The sequence below is a fragment of the Tursiops truncatus genome, chromosome 10 (genome assembly GCF_011762595.2).
Source record: "Tursiops truncatus isolate mTurTru1 chromosome 10, mTurTru1.mat.Y, whole genome shotgun sequence".
NCBI classification, from domain to species: Eukaryota; Metazoa; Chordata; class Mammalia; order Artiodactyla; family Delphinidae; genus Tursiops; species Tursiops truncatus.
Window position 1 is genome coordinate 84,139,727 of NC_047043.1, and position 16,635 is coordinate 84,156,361.

Consider the following 16,635-nt stretch of genomic DNA (forward strand, 5'->3'; position numbering starts at 1 on the left):
CCTTCTGAGGATGACCTTGGGGCCACCGTTGACCTTCTCTTTCTCCCACAACCCCTGTCCAATCCATCTGGAATCCGACCACTTTTCCTTTTGTCAGGGCCACCCTTCTTCCTTTTTTCTTTTTGGCGGTACGCGGGCCTCTCACTGTTGTGGCCTCTCCTGACACGCAGGCTCAGCGGCCATGGCTCACAGGCCCAGCCGCTCCGCGACATGTGGGATCTTCCCGGACCGGGGCACGAACCCGTGTCCCCTGCATCGGCAGGCGGACTCTCAACCACTGCGCCACCAGGGAAGCCCAGGGCCACCCTTCTTGTTTGGAGCCATCATCATCTCCAGCCTGGATGACTAGCATCGCCTCCTTACTGGCCCCCTGGCCTCACCCTTTCACCCTTGCCCTCTACACCCTATCATCCCTCCAGCTGCCTCAGCTCTTCCACTCCAGCCATACCAGCCTCCTGGAGGCTCCAAAACACACAGGCAGGCCCCCACACTGCGAACTTTGCTCTGAAACCTCTCTTTGTCAGGACTGCTCTTCCCCACACTGATAGGAACATGACTGAATCCCTCCCTCCTTGCACCCTGACCTCAGAGGCTTCTCCCAACCACCCTGATAAACGTGCAACTGCCCCAGCTCTCCAGATGTCCCCACTCTACTCCTTTTCACATTTTGCTTTCTCCTCTAGCACTTAGCACCTTCTGGTGCTGTTATTTACTTAGATATTATATTTACTGTCTTGCTCCACCCGCCTCACACATTACCGGAATAGAAGCTCCACAAAATTGGGGATTTAAAAAAAATATCTTTTGTTCACCAATTTAAGTCCAGTGCCTGGAAGAGTGGCTGGCACATGGCAGGCACTCGATAAACATTTGGTGAACAAATTACTGAAAATGTGGAGAAGAGATTGGATGGATGGATGGGTGGGTGGGCGGGTAGATGGATGGACGGATGGATGGATGGGTGGATGAAGATGCGTCTGATGGGAGGCTACTGCAGTGGTCCAAGGGGCTTCTGCTACTGTTACTGGCAGTAAAGAGGGAGAGAAGTGAACTGATTCACTCAAGCAGTGAACAGGCAGAGCCTACTATTGATCGAGATAAACAGTGGAAAAGGAAAGGTCAAGATTCATCACCAGGATTCATCTTGAATACCTGATCAACAACAGGTACGCTGGGGTGCAGGAAATTACCTGGATGTGGGGAAGGGCAGCCAGACAGGCCTGGGGTGCAGAGAAGAGGCTGGGCTGGAGATAAAATTCTGGCCAGATATATTCCCTTGAAATTATTTTTTATTTGTCCACTTCATACAATATAGCCAGGGGTTGGCAAACTGTGATCTACTACCTGTTTTTGTAAATAACGTTTTATTGGAACACAGCTACACCACAATTTTGTGTTGTCTGTGACTGCTTTTAGACTACAAGGGAAGAGTGGAGTGCTTTTGAGAGGAAGATTGTATGGCCCACAAAGCTAAAAACATTTATTATCTGGTCCTTTATAGATTCTGCTGACTCCTGCTTTAGGTGATAAAGAAGAGGAGTCTGGAGTTTCTCTACTGATCCTCAGGGCAAATTTATTTCTTTTTCTTTTATTTTAGGGCAAATTCATTACCACCATATTTTCCTGGGCTTGTTATGGGCTGTACTTTTGATGATCTCTCTGCTTTTTCAGTTTAATTCATCTGCTTCCTGAGTTTGGGAATTTTCCCCAAGTGCTACCTTCCTGATGGACACCTACCATGTTCACCTTGTTAGATGTAATTTCATCTTAGTTGCCTGTTACGAAGTAGGTGCTCAATATATATTTGTCGGTAGAATTTGAGGTAGAAGGGCAATAAATGTGTGTTTGGTCTGCCATCTTGAACTGGGAGCCTGAAACCTTTTCTCACGTATATAAACGAAGAGCACTTTCATTACTCTTGTACGTGAAGTTCTACTTTTAAAAGTGATTCCAACTTGCTTGACAACTTACCTTTTTTGTGTATCATCTTCGTATGACTTCTAATTATCACAGCATAATAGGTGGGCCTGATAATTTAATAGCTCGGCCCCATTTTTCTTTGTGTAAATGATTTTCATTGAGATGCATTCAAAAAAAGTAAAATAGGTATTCTGCTTGTTTTTTCACCCTTCATCCTTTATCATTGTGCTATTACACGGTGGCTTTTCTTGTTAATAAACCCATAATATCCGTCTGAAATATCTTTTAAAAATAATAACCATGCTTTAAATGTGACATAAGAAAAATGGAATTGCTTTTACAATTCTAAGTAGACATCTATTTTAATCTATTTCAATGCTGATGATTTCTCTTTATTTTTAAATCACGATGCTTCAATTTGAAAGCCAGTTGTCTACGGAGGCACTAAAATTATTTGGTCTATTCAAGTGATAATGGACAATAAAGTTTACCTATTTTTAAATAGTTGAAATATTAATCCAGGAGAAAGAGTTTTCTTAAAACAATTAGTATAAAATACATTGGAAATAATATGAGGGGTCAGGATGATCATTTGCTTCTAAAAGATTTAGGTTTTATTCATTATAATGCTGAATGTCTTTAAAATTCGTTTTTAGCTTGAAGAGGGGCCTAAGGCTAAAGCTTATATATCATGTATTTCATCAAAAGGGAGGGATCGTTACGCACATCTGTAGTGTATTTGGTAACTTTCCAGAGTGAAAGAGAAAGTCTCATATAGTAAAGAGTTTTTTTAAAGATAAAAGACAGGGCTAGGTCATTACTTCTTTATTATTCTAGATCAACATTTATTCATTATCCCACACTAAATTTCATTTAGCAATTTGTTTTTCTCCCCTAAATGTGAATCATATTTATTTTTCTTCTGACAGAAAGGCTGTGAAATAATAAGGCATCTGGGTAGAGGAATTTTTTTTGAATTTTAGTTTTTATACAGCAGTTTCTTATTACTTATCTATTTTATACATATTGGTGTATACATGTCAATCCCAATCTCCTAATTTATAACCCCCCTTCCCTCCTTGGTGTCCATAGGTTTGTTCTCTACATCTGTGTCTCTATTTCTGCCTTGAAAACTGGTTCATCTGTACCATTTTCGTAGATTCCACATATATGCATTAATGTACAATATTTGTCTTTCTCTTTCTGACTTACTTCACTCTGTAGGACAGTCTCTAGGTCCATCCAAACTGAATGACTCAGTTTCAATCCTTTTTATGGCTTAGTAATATTCCACTGTATACATGTACCACATCTTCTTTATCTATTTGTCTGTTGATGGTCACTTAAGCTGCTTCCATAACCTGGCTATTGTAAATAGTGCTGCAATGAACACTGGGGTGCCTATGTCTTTTTGAATTATGGTTTTCTCTGGGTATATGCCCAGTAGTGGGATTGCTGGATCATATGGTAATTATATTTTGAGTTTTTTAAGGAACCTCCATACTGTCCTCCATAGTGGCTGTATCAATGTACATTCCCACCAACAGTGCAAGAGGGTTCCCTTTTCTCCACACCCTCTCCAGCATTTGCTGTTTGTAGATTTTCTGATGATGTCCATTCTAGCTGGCGTGAGGTGATACCTCATTGTAGTTTTGATTTGCATTTCTCTAATAATTAGTGATGTTGAGCAGCTTTTCATGTGCTTCTTGGCCACCTGTATGTCTTCTTTGGAGAAATGTCTATTTAGGTCTTCTGGCCATTATTTGATTAGGTTGTTTGTTTTTTTAATATTGAGCTGCATGAGCTGTCTATATATTTTGGAGATTAATCCTTTGTTTGTTGATTCGTTTGCAAATATTTTCTCCCATTCTGAGGGTTGTCTTTTTGTCTTGTTTATAGTTTCCTTTGCTAGGCAGAACCTTTTAACTTTCATTAGGTCCCATTTATTTATTTTTGTTTTTATTTCCATTTCACTAGAAGGTGGGTCAAAAAAGATCTTGCTGTGACTTATATCAAAGAGTGTTCTTCCTATGCTTTCCTCTAAGAGTTTTATAGTGTCCAGTCTTACATTTAGGTCTTTAATCCATTTTGAGTTTATTTTTGTGTATGGTGTTAGGGAGTATTCTAATTTCATTCTTTTACATGTAACTGTCCAGTTCTCCCAGCACCACTTATTAAAGAGACTGTCTTTTCTCCATTGTATATCCTTGTCTCCTTTGTCATAGATTAGTTGATGACAGGTGTGTGGGTTTATCTCTGGGCTTTCTAACCTGTTCCATTGATCTATATTTCTGTTTTTCTGTGAGTACCATATTGTCTTGATTACTGTAGTTTTGTAGAATAGTCTGAAGTCGGGGAGTCTGATTCCTCCAGCTCCACTTTCTCTCAAGATTGTTTGGCTATTCAGGGTCTTTTATGTCTGCATACAAATTTTAAGATTTTTTGTTCTCATTCTGTAAAAAATGGCATTGGTAATTTGATAGGGATTGCACTGAATTTGTAGATTTCTTTGGGTAGTATAGTCATTTTCACAATACTGATTCTTCCAATCCAAGAACATGGTATATCTCTCCATCTGTTTGTGTCATCTTTGATTTCTTTCATCAGTGTCTTATAGTTTTCTGAGTACAGGTCTTTTACCTCCTTAGGTAGGTTTCTTCCTGGATATTTTATTCTTTTCTTGCAGTGGTGAATGGAATTGTTTCCTTAATTTCTCTTTCTGATCTTTCATTGTTAGTGTATAAGAATGCCAGAGATTTCTGTGCATTAATTTTATATCCTGCAACTTTGCCAAATTCATTGATTAGCTCTAGTAGTTTTCTGGTAGCATCTTTAGGATTATCTATGTATAGTATCATGTCATCTGCAAACAGTGACAGTTTTACTTCTTCTTTTCCAATTTGTATTCCTTTTATTTCTTTTTCTTCTCTTATTGCCGTGGCCAGGACTTCCAAAAGTATGTCGAATAATAGTGGCAAGAGCGGACACCCTTGTCTTGTTCCTGATCTTAGAGGAAATGCTTTCATTTTTTCACCATTGAGAATGATGTTTGCTGGGGGTTTGTCATATATGGCCTTTATTATGTTGAGGTAGGTTCCCTCTAGGCCCACTTTCTAGAGAGTTTTTATCATAAATTGGCGTTGAATGTTGTCAAAAGATTTTTCTGTATCTATTGAGATGATCATATGGTATTTATTCTTCAGTTTGTTAATATGGTGTTTCACATCAATTGATTTGTGTATATTGAAGAACGCTTGCATCCCTGGGATAAATTCCACTTGATCATGGTGTATGATCCTTTTAATGTGCTGTTGGATTCTGTTTCCTAGTATTTTATTGAGGATTTTTGCATCTATATTCATCAGTGATATTGGTCTGTAATTTTCTTTTTTTGTAGTATCTTTGTCTGGTTTTGGTATCAGGGTGATGGTGACCTCATAGAATGAGTTTGGGAGTATTCCTTCCTCTGCAATTTTTTGACGGTTTTGAGAAGGATGGGTGTTAGCTCCTCTCTAAATGTTTGACAGAATTCACCTGTGAAGCCATCTGGTCCTGGACTTTTGTTTGTTGGAAGATTTTTAATCACAGTTTCAGTTTCAGTGCCTGTCATTGGTCTGTTCATATTTTCTCTTTCTTCCTGGTTCAGTTTTGGAAGGTTATACCTTTCTAAGAATTTGTCCATTTCTTCCAGGTTGTCCATTTTATTGGCATAGAGTTGCTGGTAGTAGTCTCTTAGGATGCTTTGTATTTCTGCGGTGTCCATTGTAACTTCTCCTTTTTCATTTCTAATTTTATTGATTTGAGTCCTCTCCCTCTTTTTCTTGATGAGTCTGGCTAAAGGTTTATCAATTTCATTTATCTTCTCAAAGAACCAGCTTTTAGTTTTATTGATCTTTGCTATTGTTTTCTTTGTTTCTGTTTCATTTATTTCTGCTCTGAGCTTTATGATTTCTTTCCTTCTACTAACTTTGCATTTTGTTTGTTCTTCGTTCTCTAGTTCCTTTAGGTGTAAGGTTACATTGTTTATTTGAGATTTTTCTTGTTTCTTGAGGTAGGCTTGTATAGCTATAAACTTCCCTCTTAGAACTGCTTTTGCTGCATCCCATAGGTTTTGGATCATTGTGTTTTTGTTGTCATTTGTCTCTAGATATTTTTTGATTTCCTCTTTGATTTCTTCAGCGATCTCTTGGTTATTTAGTGACATATTGTTTAGCCTCCATGTGTTTGTGTTTTTTACATTTTTTCCCCTGTAATTTATTTCTAATCTCATAACATTGTGGTCAGAAAAGATCCTTGATATGATTCCAATTTTCTTAAATTTACCGAGGGTCACAAAATTGATTTGTGACCCAAGATGTGATCTATCCTGGAGAATGTTCTGTGTGCACTTGAAAAGCAAGTGTAATCTGCTGGGTTTGGATGGAATGTCCTATAAATATCAATTAAATCTATCTATTTATTGTGTCATTTAAAGCTTGTATTTCCTTATTAATTTTCTGTCTGGATGATCTGTCCACTGGTGTAAGTGAGATGTCCCCCACTATTATTGTGTTACTGCTGATTTCCTCTTTTATAGCTGTTAGCTTTTGCATTATGTATTGAGGTACACCTATGTTGGCTGCATATATATTTATAATTGTTACATCTTATTCTTGAACTGATCTCTTGATCATTATGTAGTGTCCTTCCTTGTCTCTTGTAGTATTCTTTATTTTAAAGTCTATTTTATCTGATATGAATATTGCTACTCCAGCTTTCTTTTGATTTCCATTTGCATGGAATATCTTTTTCCATCTCCTCACTTTCAGTCTGTATGTGCCCCTAGGTCTGAAGTGGGCCTCTTGTAGACAGCATATATATGGGTCTTATTTTTGTATCCATTCAGCAAGCCTGTGTCTTTTAGTTGGACATTTAATCCATTCACATTTAAGGTAATTATCGATATGTATGTTCCTATTACCATTTTCTTAACTGTTTTGGGGTTTTATTTGTAGGTCCTTTTCTTCTCTTGTGTTTCCCACTTAGAGAAGTTCCTTTAGCATTTGTTGTAGAGCTGGTTTAGTGGTGCTGGATTCTCTTAGCTTTTGCTTGTCTTCAAAGCTTTTGATTTTTCCATCAAATCTGAATGAGATCCTTGCTGTGTAGAGTAATCTTTGTTGTAGATTCTGCCCTTTCATTGCTTTAAATATATCATGCCACTCCCTTCTGGCTTGTAGAGTTTCTGCTGAGAAATCAGCTGTTAACCTTATGGGAGTTCCCTTGTGTGTTATTTGTTATTTTTCCCTTGTTGCTTTTAATAATTTTTCTTTGTCTTTAATTTTTGTCAATTTGATTACTATGTGTTTCGGAATGTTTCTCCTTGGGTTTATCCTGCCTGGGACTCTCTGTGCTTCCTGGACTTGGGTGGCTATTTCCTTTCCCATATTAGGGAAGTTTTCAACTATAATCTCTTCAAATATTTTTTGGGGTCCTTTCTCTCTCTCTTCTCCTTCTGGGACTTCGATAATGTGAATGTTGTTGCATTTAATGTTGTCCCAGAAGTCTCTTAGGCTGCCTTCATTTCTTTTCATTCTTTTTTCTTTACTCTGTTCTGTGGCAGTGATTTCTACCATTCTGTCTTCCAGGTTATTTATCCGTTCTTCTGCCTCAGTTATTCTGCTATTGATTCCATCTAGTGTATTTTTCATTTCAGTTATGGGATTGTTCATCTCTGTTAGTTTGTTCTTTAATTCTTTTAGGTGTTTGTTCTTTAATTTTTCTAGGTCTTTGTGAAACATTTCTTGCATATTCTTGATCTTTGCCTCCATTCTTTTTTCCAGGGTCCTGGATCATCTTCACTACCCTTATTCTGAATTCTTTTTCTGGAAGGTTGCCTATCTCCACTTCATTTCATTGCTTTCCTGGGGTTTTATCTTGTTCCTTCATCTGGTACATAGTCCTCTGCCTTTTCATTTTGTCTATCTTTCTGTGAATGTGGTTTTCATTCCACAGGGTGAAGGACTGTAGTTCTTCTTATTTCTGCTGTCTGTCCTCTGCTAGATGAGGCTATCTAAGAGGCTTGTGCAAGCTCCCTGATGGGAGGGACTGGTGGTGGGTAGAGCTGGGTGTTGCTCTGGTGGGCAGAGCGCAGTAAAACTTTAATCCAGTTGTCTGCTGATGGGTGGGGCTGGGTTCTCTCCCTGTTGGTTATTTGGCCTGAGGCGACCCAGCACTGGGCCCTAGAGGATCTTGGTGGGGCTAATGGTGGACTCCAGGGGGGCTCATGCCAAGGAGTACTTCCCAGAACTTCTGCTGCCAGTGTCCCTATCCCCGCGGTGAGCCACAGCCACTCCCTGCCTCTGCAGGAGACCCTCCAACACCAGCAGGTAGGTCTGGTTCAGTCTCCTATGGGGTCACTGCTCCTCCCCCCGGGTCCTGATGCACACACTACTTTGTGTGTGCCCCCCAAGAGTGGAGTCTCTGTTTCCCCCAGTCCTGTCGAAGTCCTGCAGTCAAATCCCACTAGCCTTCAAAGTCTGATTCTCTGGGAATTCCTCCTCCCGTTGCCGGACCCCCAGGTTGGGAAGCCTGACGTGGAGCTCAGAACCTTCACTCCAGTGGGTGGACTTCTGTGGTATAGGTGTTCTCCAGTTTGTGAGTCACCCACCTAGCAGTTACAGGATTTGATTTTATTGTGATTGCGCCCCTCCTACAATCTCATTGTGGCTTCTCCTTTCTCTTTGGATGTGGAGTTTCTTTTCTGGTGAGTTCCAGTGTCTTCCTGTCGATGATTGTTCAGCAGTTAGTTGTGATTCCGGTGCTCTTGCAAGAGGGAGCACACGTCCTTCTACTCTGCCATCCTGAACCAATCTTAGGTAGAGGAATGTTAGGCAAAAACCAGTTTAACAGAGTCTTCATTCCTAAACGTAAAGCCAGCTCTCTCTATGCTTTGCATATGGATGGCACTCAGTAATTCTCAATACATCTTCTATAATAGCCGCAGTTACCCTATGGGGCAGCTATCACAATCCCCATTTTACAGACAAGGGAAGTGAGATTAGGAGACAATAATTACGTTACACAGAATCACAGTAACTTCTAAGTAGTAGAGCTGGGTTTCAACCCAAGTTGGTTTGATGCCCAAAGCTTCAATATTATAGCTTCCCTTCCCATTTATGTGCTTTACTTAAATATTGCCATAAAAAATTTAGGTACCAATAACCAGAAGAAGCAATCACTATGCTATGAATTTTCCTCAAACTCATCTTAAGACTTCTTCTTTCTCAACTAAGAGATCAAGACTTAAAAACAAAATGGCAGAAAATAGGTACAATTCTGGACTTTGTGTTTAGGGGGAATTTTTCCAGAGAGTTCCCTAAAAAACAGATTCAGAAGAGCTATTATTATTTTTTTTTTATAAAGGAAAGAGGCAATCAACATTTCTTCTCTGCAGTTTCATTTGTCAGAGTTCTAAGACAAGACTGGTACCTCTGGTCTCACAGGTAGCCTATCAAAGGCATCCTGCTTGTATTTTTAGGCAGAAAGATCAGCAGAGTGAGCTTAAGGTTGGAGGCTCAGGGCTCTAACACAGCATTTGCCTGTGAGTGTTCCTTCTTAGAAAAATACAGAGCTTTATGATCAAATGATTTTGGACACTTCTTAAGGATCCACAATTCATATCAACACATTAAAGGCCCTGAGAAGTCTTGCAAGAAGACACCAGCCCAACATGGTGCAACAGAGCATTTCTAAAACATGTGGGGATAGAGCCCTTTTTCCACATATCAGAGACAAAATTTTAGGCAAGTCTAAATCCCCTATCTTGACCACATGCCAGCCTTAACAAAAAATCCACTAACTTTAGAATAAGTGTTTTGAATATGTAGACAGTCTTAGATGAGCTCATCAATCAAATACAAGGAATGTTCAGATACTCTGATTCATCTAACTTGCTTTACAGACGAGAAAACTGAGAATCCAAAAGATTTCATCTCATAGGAAAAAGGAGACAGAGCTAGGAGTAGGGCATGCTTCTCTTGCTTCCTAGTTCATGGTGCTTTGTTTTGTTTTATTTTGGTTTTTGACTACACATGAGGTATGGGTACCCATCTACAAACCAGTTATAAACATATTTTCCAAATACAGGAGACTATGTTGTAGATATTCCTGCCCTGTATGTTGAGTCATGGCAGTCATTGGTACTATCGTTCCTACAGTAAGAGAGATGGCCAGCAAATTGTGCATTCATGTTAAAGCACCCTGGTTCTCTATCCACTGGTGTCATTTGCCTTTCACCCACTTTGGCAGAGTTTGGGTTTGCTAAATGTGTACATAAGTATCATCAACATTTGGTCCATGAATTTGCAAAAAGGATAGCATAGGCTGGTGGGGGGAGGGTGTTTGTTGGAAAATTAGTTTTGGTGGGATAAACTCTCACCTGGAGAATCCTAGGTGGTAAATTGGTAACTCATTTGTTTACTTCTAAAATGTTTTTGAGTTGATAGATGCAATTCACCATAACGAAAGTATTTCCAAGCCATAGCCAATGATCCATAGTAATGGCGCCTTTATGATCTCATTACAGCAATCTCCCCCCCATTTTCTCCTGGGTTGGGCTGTTTAACAGACCGCCCTCATAACAGGTGGAGATGGAGGGAGGAGCAGACAGGGAGTGTGGTCAGATGAGTTATGGGTGCTTCAAAGTGTTTTCCTTGTACAGTGGGTGGGGCTCCAGAACCCCGCCTTGTCTGAGGGGCTCACAGTCCTCAAAGCTGATGAAAAACCCCAAATTTTATCCCAGCACCAAGTGCTTCCAGCTGTTATTTAAATTAATTAATGGCCAGTCTGATTTGTACATTGATCTCCGATACACTGTTCGTGTAAAAGAGTAGATTTCAATTTTTTTTTTCTAGTGGAATAGTCAAGTTTTGATCAGAATCCTGTCAGATGAAATTCTTCCTGATTTCCTTTCTTTTATATGCAGAGAGGGCAGTGGGAACTGTGAAGGGAAAGCAGAGGGAATTTTATTCACCAGAGACCCTGCTATATGCCTACAGGGAGAAAAGTGCAGTGAGAACCAGCAACCACTGCATGTTGCTACCAGATGGTTCTTTGTGGAGCCACAGTTTCACCACTACCACATTCAAAGCCCTAAACTGTTTCCGAAACGAAGAGCTCATCTCTTTAAGTCCACACTCCTCTGAAAAGCATGGAAGATTCCCTGTGATTTGAACCCAGCCTTCCTGTTCAGTAGTCTCACCTTTGAATTCTAAGCAAGCAGGTTTCTTTCCTGGAGTCACACAAGCCAGGAGCATCCCTCAGCATCCCTGCTTCCGCCTTCACTCCCGCAGGGTGGTCCCTCTCCTGTCTTGCTACTTATTCACTCTTCAGGGTCAAAGCTGTGCATGGTCTCCCTTGCAAAGGACGGCAGTCAACATTTAACTGTCTCTTCTAAAATCTGAGAGCATGTGGCGTGTAGCCCCTGACCACTTGAGAGACACGTCTACATCTGAATCAGGGCTCCTTCACCTGCTCTCTTTTACTTCATGGCTCTGAGCCTCAGCTTCCTCATCTGTAAAATGGGGATAATGATGGCTCCCTCCTCAGAGACTTGCTATGAGAATTAAATGAAATAAGGAGTACATGTGATCCATCAACTGCATCACTGTAAGAGTTCAATAAATGTAAGCTATAGGCATCCTTATACCTACCTAATAGGTAGGAAATGACTGGTAGGTAATAACAAGAAGAACTGAAAGTATGAAGTGAGACCATGTAAAGTGTTTAGCAGATTGCGTGGCATACAGTACGTCCCCAATCTTTGTTTGTTAGCTGTTATATTACAAAGATGATAATGATGCTAATGTCATAGAGTAAGAAAAAAAGGAAGTGACTTATCTAAATATCTATGTGCCTAGCACAGTGCCTGGCATATATGAGTCTTTGAAAATGTCAGCTATTACCATTGCATATCCTTCTGTATTTTTATCTACCTATTTACTAAATGTGTTTGTAATTTTTCTGTTTTCCTCTAGTGTTAGGCCTCTACTGTTTTGTTTTCTTTTAACTTTTGAATGTATGTCCCAATTATAATGAGTCATGGTATATCAACTGATGACCTTGTTAAGTCAGAGTTTGACATGTACAACTCCCTGCAGTACACTTTATATTTTGAATGCTACTATTTACTTTTATTAAATATCATTATACATTTATTAAAAGTTGGGGAAAACTTTGGGTTTAGTAATGTGCTGTCAAAATTTGGGGGCTCTAGTCAACAGCTCCCCTTTTCCCCTCCTGAGGCAGGGCAGATTTAACAAATACTGAATCGACTCAGAGATGCAGGCTGTGAAAGGTAAAAAGGCTTCCGGTCTGACCTTTGAGGCCTGCTTGCTAAAGTTTTTCAACATTGATTTGTATTTAAAGAGTGTTTGCTCTGCAGTCAGACTTGATGAAGTCCAGTCCCAGCTCTACCATTTCCGACCTGACTAGCCTTGGGAAAGATAGTGAAGTTCTCAGAGCTTCAGTCCTCTTATCAATAAAATGAAGCAATAATAATAATACTTGCAGTAGAGCGTGGTTACGAGAAATAAACAATATGCCTGATGCACTGTAAGGATCCAATAAAACATTTGCTATTATCAGAAGAAAAGGGTAATATGCCAGCCTCAGTGTCCTGGTCTTGACAATGGACTCTGATTATTTAAGACGCTATTGTTGGGGGAAGTGGGTGAAGGGTAGTAGGGAACCCTTTGCATTATTTTTGCAATGTCTTCTGAGTCTAAAATTATTTCAAAACAAGGTGTTAAAAGAAAAAAGAAAGAAAGAAAGGGAGGGAGGGAGGGAGGGAGGGAGGGAGGGAGGAAGGAAGGAAGGAAGGAAGGAAAAAAGAAAAGGAACAGCCCAGAGTTCAGTTCAGCAATGTTGACCATCATCACTCCTGAGGGCGCCTGGCCACAGAATGTGCCTGCCTGTCTCCAGTGACAGGCAGGTCTCCCTTAAGCTTGGCAAAGAGCACATTCAGACCACACAAGCCACTGCCCTGCTCACTCTGGATCCCTGCAGCCCTCTGCTTAAACAGGGGAGGAGAGGCTCTGGGAGCCAGAGGGCCTGAGCGCTGGTCCTTGGGCACTGAGGGTTTATATCCTACATCAACAGATTGGCCTTCTAACTTCATGACCCACACCAAGGAGACCTGGTTATCACAAGTGCCCTGCTCCCTCTCTGGAGGTGCAGATAGGTCAGGCTCTGAGTCTGCAAGGTTCAGGGAGACCTTGGACGATCATCACTGAATCAAGGTGAGGTCAACTTCTGACCTCTTTTGGGAGACAGCCAGGAAGCCTTCCCCCCAAAATGCCTCCCCTCCTAGTTCTGCAAATGGAGGGTTTGGGGCTTTTCCAGTTCTGGTTTTAATCACTCCCGATACAGCACTGTGCAGTCCAATAGAGCTTTCCCCAGTGATGGAAATATTCCATATCCATGCAGTCCAGGACAGTACGACCAGTCACATATGCTTACAGAGCACTTGAAATGTGGCTGGTGCAACTGAGGAATGAAATTTCAATTTAACTTAAATAGCCACACGTGGCTAGTGACTACTGCATTGTATGATATAGACACAAATTAAAATTTTTCTACACTGCTGTGAAGATGTTTGAAACATAAATCTGGACAAGAATTCAAAAAACGTACCAATATCTCTACCCATATCCTTTTTGAGCAAAATGTCTTAAGCTACGAGAGCCTGATGGTAGGAGGAAGATACACAGCCCACAAATACCATGGATGACCCACTTCTATGGAAGATTGTCTGTCAGGAAAAGATATGAACCAGCTCTGATAAAAGTGATAATAGCAAATATTAAAATAAGCACTTACTAGATGCTAGAAATTGTGCTAAGTGTTTAGTACGTATTACCTTCTATAATCCTCCCAACATCCCCAAACAGTTATTATTAGACCAACATCTAACATCTCGAGCGCTTCTCATGTGTCATGCATGATTCTAAAGCCTTACTTGCTTTGTCTCATTTAATCCTCCCAACCCTGTGAGCTAAGGAGTAATATAACCCCACTTGTAAGCCCTGTGGCTTTGTGCAAGTTTCTTAACTTCAGAAAAATGGAAACATAGAATCTAAACATAAAAGTGTAAAATATATATGTACATTAAAAAATACTAATAAACCAAGGGTCTGTGTGGCCATCATTCAGCTTCAACATTTGAACACCGCACGTGCTTCTGAAGCCCCTGTGTGTCCCTCCCCAAATACACACCCTGATTTTTTTGTTAACCACTTCCTAGCTTGTGTTTTGTAGTTCTGCCAGTGATGTACAGATCCCTAAACAAACAAGGGCTCTTCTTCCGCTTCATTTCACAAGCATCTCTGGGTCCTTATTCTGTTCCAGGTTCTACAGAACTTGACTTCTGAATTCCTCAGGAAGCTTTAAGTTGCAAGTACTAATGAAACCCCATTCATGCTGGCTTAAGCAAAGAGAAAGATTTTATGTACTCTAGAAAGTGGAAGGACCAGGGGTGGGTCCAGGCTGGTCTTCATCATGTTTTGGGTTGAGTTGGTCTCCTCTGTCGAGCTCTCTTGAATGAGGTAGCCCCTGCAGCTCCAGGCTGACACCGTCTCTGTTTCTCATTTACCGAAAGCAGGGGCTAAACCTTCCTCTCCAATAATTCCAACAGAATCCCAGGATTGAGTCTCGGTGGACCATTTTGGGTTAGGTGTTCATCTCTGAACCCATCACTATAGCCACAGGGACGGACTGCACTGTTGGACAGGGTTGTGATATGGGGGTGGTGGGGTGATGATGGTACACATGTGAGGGTAGTCCCACCAGACCACTTGAACTTAAGGTGAGAAACAGGTGGTTCTCCTAAGGAAGATAAAGGTGATGGTAACAAAGGAAGAGAGGATGGATACGCACAGGTAAAGGTGCCCCACTTCTGAGCCAAGAGGGATACTTTGTACACATCTCAGCTACTGATGAGCTATTCACACCTTCCCAAGACACAGGAAGCAACGTAACTGCTCCCGTGAGAACCTTCTCGACCTCTTGGGAAAACAGACGCTATCTCCAAAATTATTCTCTTTCTAAAGGAAGACATTACCAAAGTCTTTACCTTTGGCTTTTCATTTTTATAGACCATACTCTTTGACTCTAAAAATGTACTTTATACGTTTAAATTGGATAGTATGTCTCTAACTTCCTACTTGATGACTACATATATTCTCTGTATACCAGGATGAGGTAAATGAAAAAGAAATTGGTGGGTGCTATTTCAAAGACGGATGGTACAGAGATGAGCAGAAAAAGCTAGAAACAAACACAAAGCAACCCATGATTACTCATAATAAAGATAACCACCAAACAATGAGGCTTTATGGGGCTAAAATTATGAAATATTTATAGACTAGTTCATTTTGTTTGCCACTGCAAACTAGTTTTCATTTTTCACATTTCTCTCTTTGTTTCTCTTAGAAGCCATGGAAATAGCCCCTTCCATTTCTTTCTTCTCTGCAAATGGATTCACCTCAGCATGTGCTGACCTTTTCTTGACATATTCCCTTTGACTGTGGCCAGTTGCAAAAGAATGCAAAGAACCTGATCATGAATGCTTCCAGAGGATAACGATGTCCAGCCTGACCTTGAATCAATGATGGCACAATCACTTTGTAGAATTTTAAAATACATACATCAACGACGATTCTTCTACCTTAAAATAATTATATTCCTCAACAAGACTTTTGGAAAGAAAAACAGTATGCTTCATTCTATAGACCTATTTACCTAAAATTTGCAAGCAAATCCCACTTTTGTAAACTGAATCACTGGTTAAGGTCCAGGGTAACTTAGAAATTTTTTCAGTGAATCATGGAATACTTCTAATTTTAAAAGAGAAAAATACTTCTGAGCTATTTTGCACAAGCTTACTACATAAGATATCTTACATGACTTATCTTACATAAGTTTCTCCATTTGTAGATGTGGAAACTGAGATATACAGGGAGAAATGACTTACCTAAAGTACCCTTAGAGCGAGTTTCTTCTGTGATTTGTACATATATATGTACACATATACGTGAGTGTGTATATATACATGTGTGTATATCTGTATAGTCTACATATGTATGTATATATTGATATGTACGTACATATGTATGTGTGTGTATGTGTGTGTGTGTGTGCGTGTGTGTATGTAATCGCAGATTTTGTTTTCAATGTTTACTTAAAAGAAGGTCGGTCTACAGGACCAAAAGAAGATTATTTTCTTCACCACTCTCTTGTAGTTTGGATATAATTTATCATTAATTATAAACTTGGTAGATAATTAAGGTAAAACTTATAGATTTAAAAATGGCTTTTTGAATGAAAAAGGTCATATCGCCAGTGCTTTGCAACCGGGGTCGATTTTGCCCCACAGGAGATATTTAGCAATGTCTGGAGATATTTTTGTTGTCAGAACTTGGGGGAGGGGGTACACCTGGCCTCTAGTTGGTAGAGGTCAGGGATGCTGGTAAACGTCTTACAACAGGACTTCCTGTTGTAAGGCTTCCTGTTGTAAGGACTTCCTGTGGTGGTGCAGTGGTTGAGAATGCACCTGCCAATGCAGGGGACACGGGTTCGAGCCCTGGTCCGGGAAGATCCCACATGCCACGGAGCAACTAAGCCCGTGCACCACAACTACTGAGCCAGCGCTCTAGAGCCCGCGAGCCACAACTACTGAAG

At 40.3% G+C, this 16,635-nt stretch overlaps 1 long non-coding RNA gene across 1 annotated transcript in view; it reads left to right on the plus strand.

Annotated features, from left to right (window-relative positions):
- The window catches only part of LOC109552162 (uncharacterized), a 21,283-nt gene extending 5,754 nt beyond the window's left edge, over nucleotides 1-15,529 (plus strand). The window contains exon 2 of the long non-coding RNA XR_002178926.3: nucleotides 15,388-15,529. This is a non-coding gene — a long non-coding RNA (uncharacterized lncRNA). The remainder of the gene's footprint in view (nucleotides 1-15,387) is intronic.
- Nucleotides 15,530-16,635: the final 1,106 nt, after the last annotated feature.